Below are 23,413 nucleotides of genomic sequence, written 5' to 3' on the forward strand. Positions count from 1 at the left end.
GTTCAAGGAGTTGACTATGATGAGACCTTGTCACCCGTAGCGATGCTTAAGTCTGTCTGAATCATGTTAGCAATTGCTGCATTTTATGATTATGAAATTTGGCAAATGGATGTCAAAACTGCATTCCTTAAAGGATTTCATAAAGAAGAGTTGTATATGATGCAACCAGAAGATTTTGTCGATCCAAAAGGTGCTAACAAAGTGTGCAAGCTCCAACGATCCATTTATGGACTGGTGCAAGCCTCTCGGAGTTGGAATATGCGCTTTGATAGTGTGATCAAAGCACATGGTTTTATACAGATATTTGGAGAAGCCTGTATTTACAAGAAAGTGAGTGGGACCTCTATAGAATTTCTAATATTATATGTGGATGACATATTATTGATTGGAAATAATACAGAATTTCTGGATAGCATAAAAGGATACTTGAATAAGATAGTTTCAATGAAAGACCTTAGTGAAGCTGCTTACATATTCAACATCAATATCTATAGAGATAGATCAAGATGCTTAATTGGAATTTTATAAAGCACATACATTGATAAAGTTTTGAAGAAGTTGAAAATGGATCAGTCAAAGAAAGGGTTCTTGTCTGTGTTACAAGGTGTGAAGTTGAGCTAGACTCAATGCCCGACCACTGCAGAAGATAGAGAGAAAATGAAAGTCATTCCCTATGCTTCAGCCATAGGTCATGTATGCAATGCCGTGTACCAGACCTGATGTGTGCCTTGCTATAAGTATAGCAGGGAGGTACCAAAATAATCAAGGAGTGGAGCATTGGACAGCGGTCAAGAACATCCTGAAATACCTGAAAAGGACTAAGGATATGTTTCTCTTTTATGGAGGTTACAAAGAGCTCGTCGTAAATGGTTACCTCGATGCAAGCTTTGACACTAATACGGATGACTCTAAGTCGCAATCCGGATACGCATTTATATTGAATGGTGGAGCTGTGAGTTGGTGCAGTTCCAAGCAGAGCATCGTGGCAGGATCTATGTGTGAAGCTGTCACATCCCTAGTTCTGATAATGCCAAGTGCTAGTATCTGGTGTTGCATCATGTTTAAATTCAAGGAATTTGAACTGAGGAAATTAGAAAGCCTCAAAACTTTCTAAAAGAAGGGCAAGAACCCTTTAAATTGCATTCAGTGATTCCAAAATTCCCTAAAAATCATTCTGGTAATTTTGGCAAGAGATATATACCAAACCAAAATTCTGGAACATTTTTATGGAATATTTTGGGACGTTGAATTTAAATCATATTGTATTTGGATTTGAAGTTATATTCATAATATATAATGATTATAGTTTCAAAAGCCTGTGATATTTTATGTATATGTGGAGAAGTCCATTATGTGACATCAAAATATCCAAGGGAATTTTGGCACTGTTTTCAATTTGTTTAAAGTTGAATTCAGTGGCAAAAGAATTATTAAAAAATAAAACAAAATAGAAATATAAAACAGAGCAGAAGAACTTACCTGGGCCTGACTTGTGCTGGCCCAGCCCACATGGCTCGGTGCCAGTCATCCCTAACCTCTGCCAGTAGGCAGAGGCGGGACAGCGCACGCACGCGCGAGGTGCCACGCCTCCTCCCTGCTCGCCTGCCTCACCGAGGCGCCTCGAAGCCCCTCCTCGGCGCCGCTCTGGACCCCCTGACCCCTCACTCTTCCCCTTCGTGTCTCCCTCGCCTCTCCCTCTCGCACAACCGACCGCCACCATCGCCGCCGCTCACCGCTGCCGCGCCCTGAGACACCTCCGCGCCTCCCCAACGCATCCATTGGCCCCGCCACGTCGCCCTGGAGCTCCCCGCCAACGAACACGACGCTGGAAGCCCCGTATCGTCGTCCCCGACCTCGTTTCGAAGCCTCGGCCGCCAGAGATTGTCGCCGTCGATTCACCGATCCCGGCGCGTCCACGAGCTCGCAGACCACCTCATGGCCCTCGATGTGAGCTCCACTGCTTTTCCCCTCTCTCCTTTTGCTCGCCCCCGCACCGTAGCGCCAAACCCGACCCCGGCCGAACTCCAGCTGCCGCGGATGACCTCGCCACGCCCAACTCCGGCCACCTCAGCTGCTGCCGCTTGTGGCACTGGATGCGGGAGAGCTCCAGCTCCCCGTGGGTGCCCTCCACCGCTCGTTTGGGCGCCGGGAGAGCGAACCTGAGCCCTCCGTCGCGCCTGTTGCCACCGGCGACAAGCCGCCGGCTAGTTAGGCCCTGTTGACCAGGGGTTTGACCTCCCCTAGGTCGCTGACAAGTCGGCCCTGGCCCAGCTAATCCTAGATTAGTTTTTTTTAATTAACTCTAATTAACCCAACTAACATTTTAGTTCGTAGTAATTTAACATTAATTAATTTAGGTTAGTTAGTTAGTCACTAACGTGTGGACCCCACACGTCAGGTTTGACCTGGACCCGGTCTGTTGACCTGCTGACGTCACAACAACGTCATGCTGACGCGGTTAACCTTTTATGGACTCATTCTTATTCTGAAAATTCCAGAAAATATCCAAAACTTCAAAAATTCATATAAAAATAACCGTAACTCAGAATGAAATAAATTATATATGAAAAATGATCAGAAAAATCCAATCTATCCATATGTACCATTTTCATGCATGTTTGAACAACCTAAGGTTGCTGTATATGACAATTTGCATAATTGGCATTTAAATAAGCACATATGGAGTTTGAATTTGAACCCTTGGTTCAAACCAACTTCATTTAATCTGTTCTAAGTTTCATTAGCCAAAACACACTCATTTTTGTATGTCATATTCATGCATCATATTGTTGCATTTCATTGATTGTGTTCTTCCTTGTTTGCCGGTGTTTGTCCCCTCTTGATAGACGTGGTTCCGACGATGAGATCGATGACACCGATGAAGAGCTATATTATCTTCAGAAGTGCCAGGCAAGCAAAAACCCCTTGTTCATTCTGATACAATCCCACTCTCTCGCTCCTGCTCTCTTTTACTCCATTAGGACAACAACGATTCAACTATTACATGCTGCGGTAGTTGAACCCCTTTCCTCTGCATGACCTGTCATTGCCACAGTAAATAGATGAAACCCACTAGTATGAGTAGGAGTTGTTTGAGCCCTGATGTGCCTACTCATTCATGCTTGTTTGTCATGCCTGCTACTACTTAGAGTTGAGTCAGGTTTGATTCATCGGGGATGAATTGGAGGTGTGTAAACATGTCCTACTGTGTGTGAGCTAAGTGTGTGAACACGATTTGGTAAAGGTAGCGGTGAGAGGCCATGTAGGAGTACATGGTGGGTTGTCTCATTGAAACCGTCCTCAGTAACTGAGTTCTGTGTTTGTGATCCATGAATAGTTACTACCACACATTGGGTTCCGGTAACTCGACCCCTCTCGACTTATTAATCAACTCGATCTCTGTCTAGGAGTTGCAACTAGTTTCTGGTGTTTGTAGGTAGTGTTAGTAATCTACCAAGTGGCACCTGGTACAAGTGGGCTTGGGACAGACTAGGCACAGTGGCACGATGTACCAAGTGGCACCCGGATGGTGGGCTTGGGAACCCTGCTCACATCATTTGGGGTCGTGAGCGACACCCCGGTCGGATCTCCTTGCGTATGGAACCCGAATAGGCGATAAACCTGGATGAGAGACTTGTGTGGTTAGTCAGGTCGTGGCCGACTCCCTCGCCAGGCTTCCGCTTGAAGGTTGCCGAAATACACGACATGTACATGGTGGTAAGTGGCGAGAGCGTGTGTGAAGAAGTACACCCCTGCAGGGTTAACATCATCTATTCGAATAGTCGTGTCCACGGTAAAGGACTTCTGCGTTGCCTGTACAGTTCATAGACAAGTGAAAGTGGATACTCTAAAATACGCAAGATAAGCGTGAGTGCTATGGATGGCGTTCTCGTAGGGAGACGGGAGCGGATCCATAGTGGTGTATTGATATGGTGAATATGTGGACTCGTGTGCGCCACCTCAAAAGAGTTACTTGCAGTCGTAGTTCAGGATAGCCACTGAGTCAAAGCTGGCTTGTTGCAGTTAAACCCCACCACCCCCTTTGTTGATAATGATGCATATGTAGTTAGTTCTGATGTAAGTCTTGCTGGGTACATTTGTACTCACGTTTGCCTATTTTATGTTTTTGCAGAGAGACTTCAGTCTCGCTAGTAGTTCCACTTGGACTTCGACGTTTAGCTTGTTACCTCAGGTATGATCTTGTGCCCTCGACAGGATCTAGTAGATAGTCAGGCTTCTCAGCCTTTTTCATTTATAGTTTTTTTGTACTCAGACATGTTATGCTTCCGCTTGTGCTTTGATTTGTGTGCTCTGAATGTTGGGTCATGAGACCCATGTTTGTAATATCTCGCTCCTTGGAGCCTATTTAATAAAATACTTGAGTTGTAGAGTCATGTTGTGCTGCCATGTTGTATTTGCACATATCAAGCATATTGTGTGTATGTAATTGAAATGCTTGGTATGTGTGGGTTCTGACTATCTAGTTGTTTATCCTTGGTAGCCTCTCTTACCGGGAAATGTCTCCTAGTGCTTCCACTGAGCCTTGGTAGCTTGCTACTGCTCCGGAACACTTAGGCTGGCCGGCATGTGTCCTTCTTCGTTCCTATGTTTGTCCCTTCGGGGAAATGTCACACGGTGTCTACCGAAGTCCTGTTAGCCTGCTACAGCCTGGTTTACCGGAGTCCTGCTAGCCCAGTTGCTACAGCCAGGATTCACTCGCTGATGACCGACACATTCGTTGCTGGGTCATGTATGCATGTCCCTGTAAGTTAGTGCCACTTTGGGTTCACGACTAGCCATGTCAGCCCGGGCTCCTTGTCATATGGATGCTAGCGACACTATCATATACGTGAGCCAAAAGGCGCAAACGGTCTCGGGCCTAGTAAGGCGACACCCGTGGGAATACCGTGCGTGAGGCCGCAAAGTGATATGAGGTGTTACATGCTAGATCAGTGTGCCATTGAGTCGGGGTCCTGACAGCTTTGGTATCAGAGCTTGACTGCTTGTAGGATTACCAAGCCAAACTGGTCGAAGTTGAGTCTAGAAATTCTTTAGTTATATAAGGGAATTGATTGTGGTTGGGAATGTAAGGCTCTTTTTACTTCTTATACCTCATGCCCTTCTGATTTGAGTCATCCTATCTTTCCTACGGGGTTAAGGAACTAGGTTTTCTCTTCTTTCTATCAGGATCACGTGTTACCAATCCGTAGACTTACATGATTGATCGTTCTAAGCTTCAAATCAGTTCCTACTACTTCCGTGTATGCATAGCTAGCCTCAGATTCCTGATTCTATGATGATTGAGTGGTTATGCCACCATTTTGCAGGATGTCTCAAATCATCTTGAGCATTTGCAACCGTTATGTTGTCCGAGTCATCCCAGGTTTCTAAACAATCTGATGCATTTGCAAATCCTTTCTCTCTGGTTTTGATGTTCTTTTGGGCCAGGTTAATCACACTAATTGCTGAGTTGAGGTATTCTACTGTCTCGGCATTTATGTTGGAGCTATTATTATGACCCTAGATGTCTAGAGTATCACCTAGTAATCCAGCCATGCTCTATGTTCCCAGTGTGATGATTCTGGCCATCATTCTCGAAAGCATCACGTGATGCCACTTAGTATTAGGTATTCTACTCCTGGGTTGTTGAACCCGAGATTCACCCTACTTGCTTCATGTTGACAGTGTTTGCTAGCTCCTTCAGGAAATTAGTAACCTTTGCGACAGTCCTCAAGGTCCATGGTATTTCCTTCTTCCAATACCATGAACTATTTATGGCGGAAGTTCCTCGTTGAACCGAAAGATCACAACCAGAGTGCTCTTGATGAGTTCTCGATTCTATGTTGTTACTCTGCCAGCTCTACCTTTCTGCATGGGTTATCCGGAAGAAACCCGTTGAACTTGGTTCGACATGCTAATCCACACATCCACAACTCAGAAAATCATATGTTCTTTTGAGTTGTCCCTCTTTAGTTGTCTTCTGACCTTCATCTATCAATTGATAGTCAAGTGTATGTTTGCATTCATTCATTGATGCCTATTACTCTTGTGGTCCGTCAAGCCATTCTATTCTGGAATGACTAGGAGAAACAAACTCCAGTACCTCATCCATATCCAGGATTGGGTCAAAGCAGTTGTATTCCATAGATCAAAATACAATCAAGCTTTTGATCCCTTCTACCCTGAAGTGTTACCCTCTTTACGTCAGGATCGTCATGAGAATTGCACTATCTCTTATGAATTCTTGACGTAGTAATACTTCTCGCCCTCATTATTCATTTCTCGGCTCCCGTGTTGTTGCAACCGGAATGCCGACAAGTGAACCATGATGTGTGAAATCTTTACTCCTAGCAACTCCGTTGCTTGGTAGTTAAAGGACAATAATTTCATTCTTAGCATGTTGGTTCCTAAATCATCATTCTAAGATAGATCATGCTACCTAGTCCCTATTTCTGGTGCACCTCTCGATCAATGAGTTAGGGCTATGCCAATCCCTTGGTTATTTGATCATATCGTCTTGCCTGAGAAGCAAGATTATTCTCGAGCTTAGTAGCATATTGGTGGCTCGTGATTTTCTGATTATCTTCCGGAAGTATCACCAGGTTGTCCCCCTGACCAATGCGTTGAGCTCGTGATCAAGTTGGTTTCTTGTAAACCAACCTTCTCCAAGAATCTATGCAGGATACCCCTGAGCTAGTTGGTTAAGCTAAACAACAACTTGGAGAGTTGGAAGATAAAAGCTTGTCCGACTTAGTTCATTTTAAGGGATATCTTGTATGTGTGTTGAAGAAAGATGGTATTTTCATTGATTGACCCTAGTGATCAGTTAATGGACCTATCATCTTATCCAATCTTTGATTCGAGTATGGGCTATCCTCAAATCAAATCAGAACCAACTATATTCGTAATGTTGTCTTACTCGTGGTTGTTTCTTCGAGCATACACCATTATATCTTTTGGGTCTGACCAATGCTATCACTTGTTCACACAATTATGGGATTCCATCTTCATGGAAACTTGGATGAATTGTTGTTGAGCCCATCAGCAACATTTTTATCTTCTCCGTGATTCTGCTGAACATCCAGCTACTATTGGAAACTTTAATAAGCATTATCTTCATGACCCGCTCATGGAGCATATGTCCGGATGAAAGAAGTGACCTCCTCTAATTCATGTGCATTTGATGCAAGTTGCCGCCGTGAATTCGAGAAAGTCAATGTTGCCTCCTCTGGAACCATCTCAAGTCAGTCATGCATGTGCAAAGTATGCTATGGTTTGATAGGCTCGCTACCTCCATTCTATATGTGTCCCTAGCACACCAAGCCACTGATTGAATTGTTCAAGGAGAAGAAGTTTCTTCATAAGAGCTAATCATATGACTTATGTAAGGACTTCGATATCCCCAATGATGGTTCCCAACCAGAACTCGGTAGTGTTTTATTATAAGACTACTACGTGGTCATGCTTGTCTTCGACAGCGTGTTCACAGGTTTGTAGCAGAACCAACTCATGTTTTGGAGCATGCTATCGTAGTTCATTTTCCTGAGAATCTCGCAATGTCATCTCTTCGGTTTGTGTTGCAAATTTTCTTTTCCAGACATGCTATCTGAAATGTCCTATTACCAACCAGATCTGAATCTCGGGCAGATATGATGGTTGGAACTATTCCAAGATCTATGATGAAGGTCCCGACAAGGTTGATGTTGACTGACGCACCTAGCCGCAAGATCTATCATTGTAGTATCTTGAACGAGCAATTTGCCCATCTTCTCCATAAGGATTTCATGTGATTTTTCTAGAAGTGTTCCTTATAAATCCTTTCTCTTCCGAAGTCCGGCCTATACTTGATGGCCACGTTAATGCTTTAATTATGACTGTGGTATGTAGAACATCAAGGAGAACATTAGAAGCGGAGTGCTAAATGTCTCTCGGTCGATCATCCAGATTTTGCCCCTTGGCTCCGCCAAGGTGAAATCTGAGATGGTGTTACCTTCCTTTGCATCTGCATCTCTTCCACCGGTATTCATCATGGTAGTACATTGTGTTGCCAGGATCCTTGACACGGATATTGGTAAAACCTTGATGGATATGGAAATGCTCAAGTTCTTGAGAGCACGCACACGCGCTAGGTGTTATCATCGGCACTAACTGGGATTGCTCTCAGTTTCCTCACTTATGCTATAACTTTTCAAACAGTGGACTCACTCTCCACTGTTGAGCTTCTCTCCAGTTACTAAAATCATCCCTTGTGTTGTTTTTAACAAGGGTAATCCACATCACCCATTCTAATCCGGGTATTCCATTCTACCGAACCCCTCCAAACGATCACTCGAGAATTGCCTTAGGCTGGTATAAAGAGTTTCATTGATCTACAGATCAAAGGTAATTCTTTTTGCCACTTAAGGGGGGATATATCTACGAGTCACCTCCTCTAAGATGTCTCGTTATGGTATCATGGCAATCCAACTCCTCCCTACGTTGACAACTGTTCACCACCTTCTTAAGTGTGAAATTTTTGTCTACCTGGTGAACCCCCGTCACATGTTCCCCTCCATTCCTCTAGATGTGTGCTTCGCGTCTCAGCTCGAGAGATGTTGCTATGACTCACCCCGTGAGTTGATCCTAATTTGTATGATCTTTGAGAAGATCGATTCTTCTGGAGTTCTCAGAGCAAGACGTCGAGACAAAGATGATGATCGAATCAATGCTCTTATGAAGTACACCTGGATCGTGAAGATTATACTAGTTTGCGTTCGCCCTTCATCTTACCCTACGCTTGAATCTCGGGACGAGATTCTTGTTTAGTGGGGGTGAGTTGTCACATCCCTAGTTCTGATAATGCCAAGTGCTAGTATCTGGTGTTGCATCATGTTTAAATTCAAGGAATTTGGACTGAGGAAATTAGAAAGCCTCAAAACTTTCTAAAAGAAGGGCAAGAACCCTTTAAATTGCATTCAGTGATTCCAAATTTCCCTAAAAATCATTCTGATAATTTTGGCAAGAGATATATACCAAACCAAAATTCTAGAACATTTTTATGGAATATTTTGGGACACTGAATTTAAATCATATTGTATTTGGATTTGAAGTTATATTCATAATATATAATGATTATAGTTTCAAAAGCATGTGATATTTTATGTATATGTGGAGAAGTCCATTATGTGACATAAAAATATCCAAGGGAATTTTGGCACTGTTTTCAATTTGTTTAAATTTGAATTCAGTGGCAAAAGAATTATTAAAAAAAGAAAACAAAACAGAAAATATAAAACAGAGCAGAAGAACTTACCTGCGCCTCACCTGTGCTGGCCCAGCCCACCTGGCTCGGTGCCAGTCATCCCTAACCTCTACCAGTAGGCAGAGGCGAGACAGCACACGCGCGCGCGAGGCGCCACGCCTCCTCCCTGCTCGCCAGCCTCACTGAGGCGCCTCGAAGCCCCTCCTCGGCGCCGCTCTGGACCCCCTGACCCCTCACTCTTCCCCTTCATCTCTCCCTCGCCTCTCCCTCTCGCACAACCGACCGCCACCGTCACTGCCGCTCGCCGCTGCCGCACCCTGAGACACCTCCTCGCCTCCCCAACGCATCCATCGGCCCCGCCACGTCGCCCTGAAGCTCCCCGCCAACGAACACGACGCCGGAAGCCCCGTATCGTCGTCCCCGACCTTGTTTCGAAGCCTCGGCCGCCAAAGATTTTCGTCATCGATTCACCGATCCGGGCGCGTGCCCGAGCTCGCTGACCACCTTGTCGCCCTCGATGTGAGCTCCACTGCTTTTCCCCTCTCTCCTTTTGCTCGCCCCCGCACAGTAGCGCCAAACCCGACCCCGGCCGAACTCCGGCCGCCATGGATGACCTCGCCACGCCCAACTCCGGCCACCCCAGCTGCTGCCGCTTGCGGCACTGGATGCGGGAGAGCTCCAGCTCCCCGCGGGTTCCCTCCGCCGCTCGTTTGGGCGCCGGGAGAGCGAACCCGAGCCCTCCGTCGCGCCTGTTGCCATCGGCGACGAGCCGCCGGCTGGTTAGGCCTTGTTGACCAGGGGTTTGACCTCCCCTGGGTCGATGACAAGTGGGCCCTGGCCCAGCTAATCCTAGATTAGTTTTTTTTAATTAACTCTAATTAACCCAACTGACATTTTAGTTAGTAGTAATTTAACATTAATTAATTTAGGTTAGTTAGTTAGTCACTGACGTGTGGACCCCACACATCAGGTTTGACCTGGACCCGGTCTGTTGACCTGCTGACGTCACAACGACGTCATGCTGACGCAGTTAACCTTTTCTGGATTTATTCTTATTCTGGAAATTCCAGAAAATATCCAAAACTTCAAAAATTCATATAAAAATAACTGTAACTCAGAATGAAATAAATTATATATGAAAAATGATCGGAAAAATCCAATCTATCCATCTGTACCATTTTCATGCATGTTTGAACAACCTAAGGTTGCTGTATATGACAATTTGCATAATTGGCATTTAAATAAGCACATATGGAGTTTGAATTTGAACGCTTGGTTCAAACCAACTTCATTTAATCTCTTCTCAGTTGCATTAGCCAAAACACACTCATTTTTGCATGTCATATTCATGCATCATATTGTTGCATTGCATTGATTGTGTTCTTCCTTGTTTGCCTGTGTTTGTCCCCTCTCGATAGACGTGGTTCCGACGATGAGATCGATGACACCGCTGAAGAGCTATATTATCTTCAGAAGTGCCAGGTAAGAAAAACCCTCTTGTTCATTCCAATACAATCCCACTCTCTCGCTCCTGCTCTCTTTTACTGCATTAGGACAACAACGATTCAACTGTTACATGCTGCGGTAGTTGAACCCCTTTCCTCTGCATGACCTGTCATTGCCACAGTAAATAGATGAAACCCACTACCATGAGTAGGAGTTGTTTGAGCCCTGATGTGCCTACTCATTCATGCTTGTTTGTCATGCCTGCTACTGCTTAGAGTTGAGTCAGGTCTGATTCATCGGGGATGAATTGGAGGTGTGTGAACATGTCCTACTGTGTGTGAGCTAAGTGTGTGAACACGATTTGGTAAAGGTAGCGGTGAGAGGCCATGTAGGAGTACATGGTGGGTTGTCTCATTGAAACCGTCCTCAGAAACTGAGTTCTGTGTTTGTGATCCATGAATAGTTACTAACACACATTGGGTTCCGGTAACTCGACCCCTCTCGACTTATTAATCAACTCGATCTCTGTCCAGGAGTTGCAACTAGTTTCTGGTGTTTGTAGGTAGTGTTAGTAGTCTAGCAAGTGGCACCCGGTACAGGTGGGCTTGGGACAGACTAGGCACAATGGCACGGTGTACCAAGTGGCACCTGAATGGTGGGCTTGGGAACCCTGCTCACATCGTTTGGGGCCGTGAGCGACACCCCGGCCGGATCTCCTTGCGGATGGAACCCGAATTGGCGATAAACCTGGACGAGAGACTTGTGTGGTTAGTCAGGTCGTGGCTGACTCCCTCGCCAGGCTTCCGGTTGAAGGTTGCCGAGATACACGACGTGTACATGGTGGTAAGTGGCGAGAGCGTGTGTGAAGAAGTACACCCCTGCAGGGTTAACATCATCCATTTGAATAGTTGTGTCCGCGGTAAAGGACTTCTGGGTTGCCTGTACAGTTCATAGACAAGTGAAAGTCGATATTCTAAAATACGCAAGATAAGCGTGAGTGCTATGGATGGCGTTCTCGTAGGGAGACGGGAGCGGATCCATAGTGGTGTATTGATATGGTGAATATGTGGACTCGTGTGCGCCACCTCAAAAGAGTTACTTGCAGTCGTAGTTCAAGATAGCCACTGAGTCAAAGCTGGCTTGCTGCAGTTAAACCCCACCACCCCCTTTGTTGATAATGATGCATATGTAGTTAGTTCTGATGTAAGTCTTGCTGGGTACATTTGTACTCACGTTTGCCTATTTTATGTTTTTGCAGAGAGACTTCAGTCTCGCTAGTAGTTCCACTTGGACTTCGGCGTTTAGCTTGTTACCTCAGCTACGATCTTGTGCCCTCGGCAGGATCTAGTAGATAGTTAGGCTTCTCAGCCTTTTTTATTTATAGTTGTCTGTACTCAGACATGTTAAGCTTCTGCTTGTGCTTTGATTTGTGTGCTCTGAATGTTGGGTCATGAGACCCATGTTTGTAATATCTCGCTCCTCGGAGCCTATTGAATAAAATACTTGAGTTGTAGAGTCATGTTGTGATGCCGTGTTGTATTTGCACATATCGAGCATATTGTGTGTATGTAATTGAAATGCTTGGTATGTGTGGGATCTGACTATCTAGTTGTTTATCCTTGGTAGCCTCTCTTACCGGGAAATGTCTCCTAGTGCTTCCACTGAGCCTTGGTAGCTTGCTACTGCTCCGGAACACTTAGGCTGGCCGGCATGTGTCCTTCTTCGTTCCTGTGCCTGTCCCTTCGGGGAAATGTCACGCGGTGTCTACCGAAGTCCTGTTAGCCTGCTACAACCTAGTTTACCGGAGTCCTGCTAGCCCAGTTGCTATAGCCCAGATTCACTCGCTGATGACCGACACGTTCGTTGTTGGGTCATGTATGCCTGTCCATGTAAGTTAGTGCCACTTTGGGTTCACGACTAGCCATGTCAGCCCGGGCTCCTTGTCATATGGATGCTAGCGACACTATCATATACGTGAGCCAAAAGGCGCAAACGGTCCCGGGCCTGGTAAGGCGACACCCGTTGGAATACCGTGCGTGAGGCCGCAAAGTGATATGAGGTGTTACATGCTAGATCGGTGTGCCATTGAGTCGGGGTCCTGACAGAAGCGGAGTACATAGCTGCTTCGGAAGCAGCAAATGAAGGAGTCTGGATGAAGGAGTTCATATCCGATCTAGGTGTTATACCTAGTGCATCGGGTCCAATGAAAAATCTTTTGTGACAATACTGGTGCAATTGCCTTGTCAAAGGAATCTAGATTTCACAAGAGGACCAAACACATCAAGAGACGCTTCAATTCCATCCAGCATCAAGTCACGGAGGGAGACATAGAGATTTGCAAAATATATACGGATTTGATGTTGCAGACCCTTTGACTAAGCCTCTTCCATGAGCAAAACATGATCAACACCAAGACTCCATGGGTGTTAGAATCATTACTTTGTAATCTAGAGTATTGACTCTAGTGCAAGTGGGAGACTAAAGGAAATATGCCCTAGAGGCAATAATAAATTTGTTATTTACATTTCCTTATATCATGATAAATGTTTATTATTCATGCTAGAATTGTATTAACCGGAAACTTAGTATATTTGTGAATACTTAGACAAAACATAGTGTCCCTAGTATGCCTCTACTTGACTAGCTTGTTAATCAGAGATGATTGTGTTTCCTAATCATAGACATGTGTTGTCATTTGATAAACGGGATCACATCATTAGAGAATGATGTGATGGACAAGACCCATCCGTTAGCTTAGCATTATGATCGTTACAGTTTCATTGCTACTGCTTTCTTCATGACTTATACATGTTCCTCGGACTATGAGATTATGCAACTCCCGAATACCAGAGGAACACCTTGTGTGCTATCAAACGTCAAAACGTAACTGGGTGATTATAAAGATGCTCTATAGGTGTCTCCGAAGGTGTTTGTTGGGTTGGCATAGATCGAGATTAGGATTTGTCACTCCGTGTATTGGAGAGGTACCTCTGGGCCCTCTCGGTAATGCTCATCACTATAAGCCTTGCAAGCAATGTGACTAATGAGTTAGTTGCGGGATGAAGCATTACGGAACGAGTAAAGAGACTTGCCAGTAACAAGATTGAACTAGGTATGATGATACTGACGATCGAATCTCGGGCAAGTAACATACCGATGACGAAGGGAACAACGTATATTGTTGTGCGGTTTGAATGATAAAGATCTTCGTAGAATATGTAGGAGCCAATATGAGCATCCAGGTTCCGCTATTGGTTATTGGTCGGATATGTGTCTCGATCATGTCTACATAATTCTCGAACCCGTAGGGTCCGCACGCTTAACGTTTGATGACGATTTGTATTAAGAGTTATGTGTTTTGATGACTGAAGTTTGTTCGGAGTCCCGGATGAGATCACGGACATGATGTGGAGTCTTGAAATGGTCGAGACATAAAGATTGATATATTGGAAGGGTATGTTCGGACACCAGAAATGTTTCGAAGAGTTCGGACATTTTTTGGAGTACTGGGAGGTTACCGGAACCCCCCCCCCACCCCCGGTGGGGGGAGTAGTGGGCCTTAATGGGTTTTAATGGAAAGGAGAGGAGGGCCCCAGGGTACCCCCCCCCATGGCAGGTCCGAATTGGATTAGGGAGGAGGCGGCACCCCCCTCTTTCCTTCTCCCTCTCCTACTCCTTCCCTCTCTCCCCTCTTGGAAAAAGAAAGGGGACTCCAACTAGGATTGGGAATCCTAGTTGGACTCCCCCTATAGGCGCGCCCCTCCAGGCCGCCGGCCTCTCCCTCCCTCCTTTATATACGGGGCAAGAGGGCACCCCAAACAACAACAGATAATCTCTTAGCCGTGTGCGGTGTCCCCCCTTCACAATTTAACACCTCGGTCATATCACCATAGTGCTTAGACGAAGCCCTGCGCCGGTAACATCATCAACACCGTCACCATGCTGTCGTGCTGACGGAACTCTCCCTCGACCCTCTACAGGATCAAGAGCTCGAGGGACGTCATCATGCTGAACGTGTGCTGAACACTGAGGTTTCGTACGTTCGGTACTTGGATCGGTTGGATTGTGAAGATGTTCGACTACATCAACCGCGTTACTAAACGCTTCCACTTTCAGTCTACGAGGGTACGTGGACACACTCTCCCGTTTCGTTGCTATGCATCTCCTAGATAGATCTTGCGTGATCGTAGGAAATTTTTTGAATTACTACGTTCCCCAACAGCTTGCGGCGACGGGTAGCGGGAAGCGAAGACGCCACGGGAGCCGACCGATACTGGATCGACGACTGCCGCAGGCACTTGCACGGAAGTGCGCGCCTCGCGGACGGGGAGCACCTCTACATCGAGGGGGGGGCTCTCGGAGCTAGGCCGAGTCGTCGGCGATGAAGGCGAGCGCGCTGAGACAGATCTCGCGTCCCAAAGGCAAACCACCATCTGAAACCATGTTGATGAAGATCAAAAACTGCAACCTCACTGGAAGTCACTAAGACGTCTGCCCCACGGTGGGTGCCAACTGTCATGGGAACGAGTCTGATAGTAGAAGTAGGGGGTACGTAGGATAAGGGTCAGGCCCTAGCTACAACGAGGTTGTACCCACACGAGTTTTACAAGTTCAGGCCCCTCACGAAGAAGGTAACAGCCCTACGTCTCGGTGCCTCGGGAGGCTTTGTCAATTGAAGTGTGGAAAAGTTACAGGGGATGCGAACCCTTGTGCCTAAGGGGAGGGGTAGCTTATATAGAGTGCGACAGCCCCTTGCCCCCGTCAGTTACACGAGGGTTCAATGTGAGTTAAGTCATGTACGTTATTGGTAACGCCTATAATTAATGATCTTAATGGCTATTGGGTGAATGTCTGACCGTTGCCATTCAGGGGTGACTCTAGGTCTTCTGCCTTCTGAGTGGATTCTTGTCTTCTGAGTGAAATAACACCGGTCGAGTGGAATTGGGGTATCCGAGTGGAATCGCCTGTCGAGTGGATTGCACTTCTTGAGGATTCTAGTCGGTATCTTCCTTTTAACTTTATAGGTCTTGGCTTCTTGTGTCCTGTCCTTGGGAAGGGCATATAGGTCAGGCCTAGGACTCTACCCTAGGTACATGTCACCGTCATCATGTGCATTTTTAATCTTTAGTCTCATATTCAAATTCAAGACAATCAAATATCATTGAAATAACATACTATAACCAAAACCACGTGTTGCAGCCGCAACATGCGGGGTATCATCTAGTTGGGCCTATTTCACAGTTGGGCCTCTCCAAAATACGAGGTAGATGACAGCTCCTCCACCATGTTGAGCGTGCTTTTCAGTTGCTCCGTTTCTCCCTGGCAGACGTTGCCGCTTTACCACCCCGGTCTGCAAACCTATGCGTGACCTCTGCCGCTCCACTCGGTCGTCTCGCCGCTTTTCCTAGGCCGCAGTTTCTTTTCACATTCGTCTGCCGCGCAGGTACCATCCGCCCCTGCGGACGTGGCTCACCATGCCCCCAAGTATTTGGTGAAGTGTGTGTGCTAAATTTTTTACAACTAGAACTCCTACGCAAATTGCTTTCTGTACAAATGCAGTGGTTTGAGAACCTACAAAAACTGGGATCTGGAGATCTTGTGGGAGGTGATGACATATTGTGTGACTATGCATAACATGGTCGTGGAGGATGGTTGGATGACCGGCTCCCTATCACTGTCCTTGGATAAGTCCGGACCAGTACATGGACAGATATTACGTACTTTTTGGGAGTCATGTTGGAGATGCACTAATACGACAATTCAAGTGGAGATTTTCCGGCGCTCAAAAAAAAGTGGAGATTTTCCAGAACAGTTTGTCTAATTCACATGTAGATGTTTTTTAAGGATGTCACATCTAAGCTTTCAGAAATATAAAATGCAGCAACAAGAAACAAAAAAACTATGACAAAAACATACCACAAAGAGAGTGGACATCAACTTAGATATGACATAACTATGTCACATCTAGATGTGTCCTAAACAGACCCGTTCCAGAAACAATGCATCTTTTTCAGGGCCGTAATTTACGCCTTGACCTGAAAACGGCCATCGTTCAAGGCTTAGAGCAACTCTAGCAGACCACGCAAAACGCCCGGCCCGCAAAAATTCCAGCGAGTATGCGGGCTCGGGCCAATTTTGCGGCCAGAACAGACCCCGCATACTCGTCCGGCCCGCAAAAACTTTTGCCGCAACCCGCAAACCGCCCCCCTCCTCCGACCGCTATAAGTGCGGTTCCGCGACCCTTTTGTGGGTCCAAACCCTATCCCTCTGCCGCCGCGAGCCACCCGATTCTCCTTTCTCTCTCCTAATTTCTCGCCGCCGCCGACCCTCCGCCCCGCCTCCAGCCGCCATGTGGGGGCGAATGTGGAGCTCCGGACGCGGCTCCGGCAGCAGATCCGGCCGGGAGAGGGACCCAGAGCGCGAGCGGCGCGAGCGGCGCGTCCGGTCCAACAGCGCGATGAAGCGCGGCGCGCGAAAGTGGACCAACCGCGGGCTTTCGCCACCGGCGAGCTTCGACCGCCGCGAGACGGTGGAGTACGACCGCCGGTGCGCGTCGTTCTCCTCCGCGCGTTCTTCGTACGCCGGATCCTCCTCCGCCGCCGCCGCGGGCTTCCTCCCCGTGAAGAGGGAGTCGTCGGACGAGGAGGAGGAACCGGAGCCGCCGACGCCATTCGCCTTCGTCACGGTGAAGGAGGAGCCCGAGGAGCCCACTCCGCTCGGCCGCCGCGGAGTCATCGGGCCCGAGGACTACGTCACGGAGTTCGACGCCGTCGTCGTCGCCATCGCCAAGCGGAGCGTGCGCGAGGAGGAAGAGCGTCGGCGCCACGCCGAGGAGCTCGAAGCCCTCGAGTGGCGGCAGGCGGTCGCCGACAACGTCGCCGCCAACGAGAAGGCGGACGAGTGGCGCCGCATCCGCAAGGAGCAGTCGGAGAAATACGTCGATCTCTGCAGCTCCGGCGAGGAGGATTGAGCGTCCGACTTCTCTCCGGTGTCGTCCAGTTGCCGCGACCTCGCCGCCGCCAGATCCGACCCCATAGTACTAGTTTAACGTAGTATGTAGTTTAACTATGCTTGTAGTTTGTGATAAACTATGTAGTATGCCATGAACAATGTAGTATGTGATGAACTCTGTTCGTGCAATTTCTCTCGTGAAACAATTTTTTCAAATTATGCAGGTTTAGATACGGGTTCTGCTCGGCCGCGTATTATTTTGACCCTCAAAAACGATTTTCGTGAACCCGCGGTCGTATTTTTGCAGGGTCTGCTAGAGTTGCTCTTAAGAGGCTTTTGTTCTGACCTCCATTCTATTTCTCACGACGACCATGTGTACGGACAGAAGCGTTCAGGCTGCTACCTACTTCTTTTTCTCTGAAAGTAAACTCATGTTATTCCCTTTTTTTTGCGAGGTAAACTCATGTTATTCCTTGGTGAATGATATGTTCACTCCTTCCGTTTCGAATAAAAAAAACATGTTCACTCCGAGCGATATGAAATCATCGCACAGGGTCATGGTCTCTGACGACCCTTTCCAAGACACACGACCGAGCAGGAGGGCGCTCTGCAGGTGAGGCGATGTGCATGGTTGACCTACCACACGATCTTGAGCGCGTGCAAATCTGATTTTATTATACTGAACCAACACCGACAATCTTGAACTCTTCGCGGGCGTGCGAGGGTCGACGAGACAAGTCATTTGAAAGGAATACCGATTCTACTTTTGCTGTGTAAACGTAGGGGCACTGGTGGAATCTCTGGTAGTAATGTGGTGACCTTGCTTGGTCGGTCAGATTCTTCCACTGACCAAGGCATCACACGTACGGTTTCGTTGATCATCTGCTCGGTTGTTTACCTTCTTTTTTTGGAAACTGAATCACACAACTAGATTTACATGAATCCCTGCTCCCTCCGGCGGCCGTAGAAGTCAGACGTATCGGCCGGCTGGCCTCCCTTTTGCTTTCTCTCTTCTCGTGACAAAACTGAACTTCGTTGGAATCCTTTGTCCGAGCATGAATTTCATGAGTTACCTGAGCATGGCTTCCCCAGTTTCCCTCCTTCAGACCGGTGATAACAAACAAGCAATCGTTGGCCATTCTCGTCCTCCTAATTGATAACAAACAAGCAATCGTTGGCGATTCTCATCCTCCTAATTGGCAGACACTATTTCCCGCATGGGTCATGGGATAGCGACCAAAGGCGCACCCCCGCCCGAGCGAATGCGCCGGCCAGTTACTCTGTGTCTGCATTTTTTCTGCAGGTTTACTTCTTTTCTTGTTTTATTTTTTCCTTTGTCATTTTACTTTATTTTCTGTTTTTCTTATTTCGTTTTCAAATACAAACATTTTTTAGTTGGTAAATTTTTTAAAATCATGGCAATTTTGAATGAACGAAAGTTTTTTCAAAATCGTGGATGATTTTCAAATTTGTGAACATTATTTTAAAATCAAGAATAATATTGAAATCCAAGAACGTCTGTTTCAGACACATGAACATTTTCTCAATTTCTGAACATCTGTTTGCAATATGCTAACATTTTATTGAAAATTAGTGAACATAGTTTAAACATCATCAACATTTCTTAATTTGGGAAAGTTACTGAATTTGTGGACACTTTTATTAAATTTTTGGAACAAAAGTAATTAGTCAACATTTTCCAAACACACGAATTTTTTTTAACTTCATGAGCTTTTTAAAAAATGTGTGAACATTTCTCAAAGTTTATAACATTTTTAAAATTAGTCAACATTTTTTGAACTCACGGACATATTTTGAATTTCATAATTTTTTTAATTACGAACATTTTTTAAAGTCTTGAAAAAATCGAACTCATTTTTTCTAAAATTCATGAACAATTTTTTGAGTTGACATACATTTTTTGAATTCTTGAACACATATTTCCGAATTCACGAAAACTTATTTCAAAATCACAAATATTTCTCCAAATCATGAACATTTTTTGAATGCAAACATTTTTTTAAAAAAGCCTGAATTGCGGACATTCAAATATGTGTGCATTTTTTTAAATTAAAATTTGCAAGCTCGAACGTTCCTTTAAAAATAAATAAAAGATAAGCAAAAAGCACCATGAAAAGGAAACACAGGCGCCCGTGCCACAATAGGCGGGCTCAATGTGTGCGGATGTGGTGCGTGTTTGCTGGTTACAACCCGCATAGGTGAGGAATAGGCGATTGCCGCCACAAAGCGTTTCTGTTTTTGCGATTCCTTGAATCACCAAAATCACTAATTGAGAAGTACTCTAATCAATATTAACTATATTTTCATACAACACGTGTCCAAGATTTAAGCGTCATATTAGCCAGTCAAATACGAATGTATTTGAGCCGCAATGAGTCCGAGCAGGAAGCTGCCAATTTTGCTACATTTGTATTGGGATACTGGCACCATCGCAATGGCAAAACTTGGCAGAGCATCTACGATGCTATTCAAGCACGTGGTGGAATGGGTAATTTTATCTAGAATATGCATGGTACCCAGCAGAGCATCTATGTTGCTATTAAAGCGCATGGTGGAATTGAGAATTTGATCCAGAATCTGCCTGGTGCTCGGACTGAGACCCCATTGGATCAATTTGCCATTTACCCGATAAATGATCCGAGTGTGGGCAACTATTATTTTTCATTTACAAATATAACTTTGTATATACTGTTCATTGTCGCTTTGGTCATTTTTCTGTTTTTTGTTGTTATGAAAAAGGGAGGTGGAAAGTCAGTGCCAAATTCATGGCAATCCTTGGTCGAGGTTATTTACGATTTCATGTTGAGCCTAGTAAACAAACAAATAGGTGGTCTTTCCGGATGTGTGAAACAAAAGTTTTTTCTACTTTTACTTTTTCATTATTTCATCATTATTGAATGTATTTTTCTTTCTTATGCTTTGCCTTTCTCGTTTTCCGTACCTTTCATACTAGTTACTCGCCACTAGAAACATGATTCATGAATTCAAACTAAAAGCAAAGGTATTGCTCATTCCATTTTAGTGGAAATATAGGGATGAAAGTTTCTCTCCTACTGATTTCGATTGCACATCTAATGAAAATATATGCACATGAATGTTCAAAAGCAAGGCTATTCCCTTTGCCGTTACCGAGGAACTATCTTTGTCCCTTGATTCAAAACTGAGGAGAAGTCACTCCCAGCTTCCAAGGTTGCTGAGAGTTTTCTTTTTTTCGTAGATTCGTTTATTCAAAACATTTTATCTCTACAATCATTTATCCAAATATTGAACCGTTTTATTGTTGGATTCCTCGCATCGAGATCTTCAAAACTAAATCTCATTTTGATAGGTTTTGATGAGTTTTTTTTCATAAAAAACAGGCAAAAAACAGAACCGGAGCACGTCATTTCCCTTTTCAAGGAGGCACAATTGTGCCTCTTACGGAAGCAAATATGTGCTTCCACAAGAAGCAAATAGGTGTCTCTCACAGAATTTTTTTTTGTGTTTTCCCCTTTTCCAAGTGTGCCTCTCGCGGAAGCAAATCCATACCTCCATGAAAAATAAATATGTGCTTCTCGTGATAGAAAAAAAAGAAAATAAGTTTTTTTTCTCTTTTTTGAAGCATGACTGTGACTCTCGCGGAAGCAAATTCATACCTTTAGAAGAATTAAATATGTACCTCTCTTGAAAGTGAAAAGAAAAGAAAATGTTTTTTTCTTTTTTGAGAGGCACAGAGAAGCAAATCCGTGCCTCCATGAAAAATAAATGAATTCCTCTCATGGAAGGAAACAATAAAACGTGTTTTCTTCCTTTTCTGAGAGGCATGAGTGTGCCTCTCGCGGAAGCAAATTCATATCTTCACAAGAAGTGAATCTGTGCTTCTCGCGAAAAAAAACAAGTTTTGTTGTGCAATTTTTTTGTTTTGTTTTTTGGTCCAAAAACATAAGGAAAACCGGGAAAAAACTAAAAAAAACAGGAAAACAGCTAAAAACCAAAACGCGTACCCAAAAATAAAAAAATCTGTAAGAAGCGCAAGCACACGGCGCGTGGCAACGACTCAGAGCGCACCCAGCCTACCAAAAATGACCCTTGCCGGGCTCCCCAAGAAGTACTCGCTAACTAATTGCTCTCATCACCACAGCACACGCGCCCAGGTAGAGCCCATTGATGGGTTCAAGTAGTGATGTATATGGGCCAGCTGGTTCAGTGTATCCTGTTTTGTGAACATTCTAGAATGTTTTTGACCGCTTCAGGCCCGTTTTGTTTTCTATGTTTTGTTAATTTTGATGGTTTTCGTTGGTTCTTTTATATTTTTGCTTTTTTTTCCTAAAATTTTGGAAATTTTAAAATGCTTATGTTTTCAAAATTTGTTCACAAATTAAAAAACTATATGTTTAAAATTTGTTAACAAATACAAAAAATGTTCTAGTTTTTTTAAAACAGAATTATTAGAATAAAAAACCTTCAATTTTTTAAAATACTCTTGTATTAAAAAAATTATAATATTAAAATGTTCCTACTTTTGAAAAAAATGTTTGTAGTTTCAATAAATGCTCATGTAAAATAATGTTTAGAAAATTTAAAAATTGTCCACACATTCAATAAATAATTTCATTTTAAAATACTAATAATCATGATTTAAAAATGATCGAAATTTAATTAAAAAACAGTTGCTACAGTACAAAGTCAGTACAAGACATTGCACTACAGTACCCGATGCCGCCATAGTGTATGGTTTGTGTTGCTATAGTGATCTCACCTTTTTCCAATGCCATTGGGAGGTTTGTGGTGAGGATGTTACTAAGGTGGTCCTAAAAATAGTAGATGGCACGGAATCATCTGAATGTATCAATGACACTGTCCTAGTCTTAATCCTGAAGGTAAAGAATCCCACACTCCAATCTCAATTTCGATCAATTAGCTTATGCAATGTTTTATATAAAATTGCATCCAAGACGATATCCAGCAGATTAAAGCTTGTGCTACCTGACATTATCTCTTAGAAACAGTCGGCTCTTGTCCTAGGCAGGTTGATAACTAACAACATCATTTCAGCTTATGAGTGTCTTCACTTTATGAATGTCAGGAAGAGTGAACCTACCTAAGAGCAATCATGAGCAAAATGGGTTTCACTGATGGATGGGTGGACATTGTTATGGGACTGGTAACCACAATAAGGTTTTCTGTTATGTTCAATGGGAAGAAACTTCAGGAGTTCAAGCCATCACGAGGAATCCGACAAGGGGGGCCGGTATCTCCATACTTGCTCTTCTTAGCAGCGGAGGGCCCTTCGTGCATGTTAAAATCCAAAAGTGAGTCATCCAACTTGAGTGGTCTATAGGTTGCTCCTTCGACGCCACAGGTGAACCACCTTTTATTTGCTGATGACAGTTTGATGTTCTTCAAGGTAAATGGTGTGGGGGCACACGAGGTGCACCATGTTTTGGATACTTATTGCCAGGCAATGGGCCAGCGAATCAACTGCTCAAAGTCTTCTATTTACTTCACTAAGGGAGTTCCAAATCAGTCAGGCAGGACATCAAGACGATCCTAGATGTTCCCAATGAAAAGCTTAATGAGAAATACCTAGGCAATGCCATCTGATGTTGGTAGTTCAAATAATGGTGCCTCTAAATATTTTAAGGACCGGCTATGGAGCAAAGTCCAGGGGTGGATAGAGAGCACCATGTCTACAACAGCCAAAGAGGTTCTTGTCAAAGCGGTGGCGCAAGCAGTCCCAGTTTTCTAGGAAGTTCTGGTGGGGAAGAAAGGAAG

This window comes from Triticum aestivum, chromosome 3B (assembly GCF_018294505.1).
Source record: "Triticum aestivum cultivar Chinese Spring chromosome 3B, IWGSC CS RefSeq v2.1, whole genome shotgun sequence".
Classification (NCBI taxonomy): Eukaryota; Viridiplantae; Streptophyta; class Magnoliopsida; order Poales; family Poaceae; genus Triticum; species Triticum aestivum.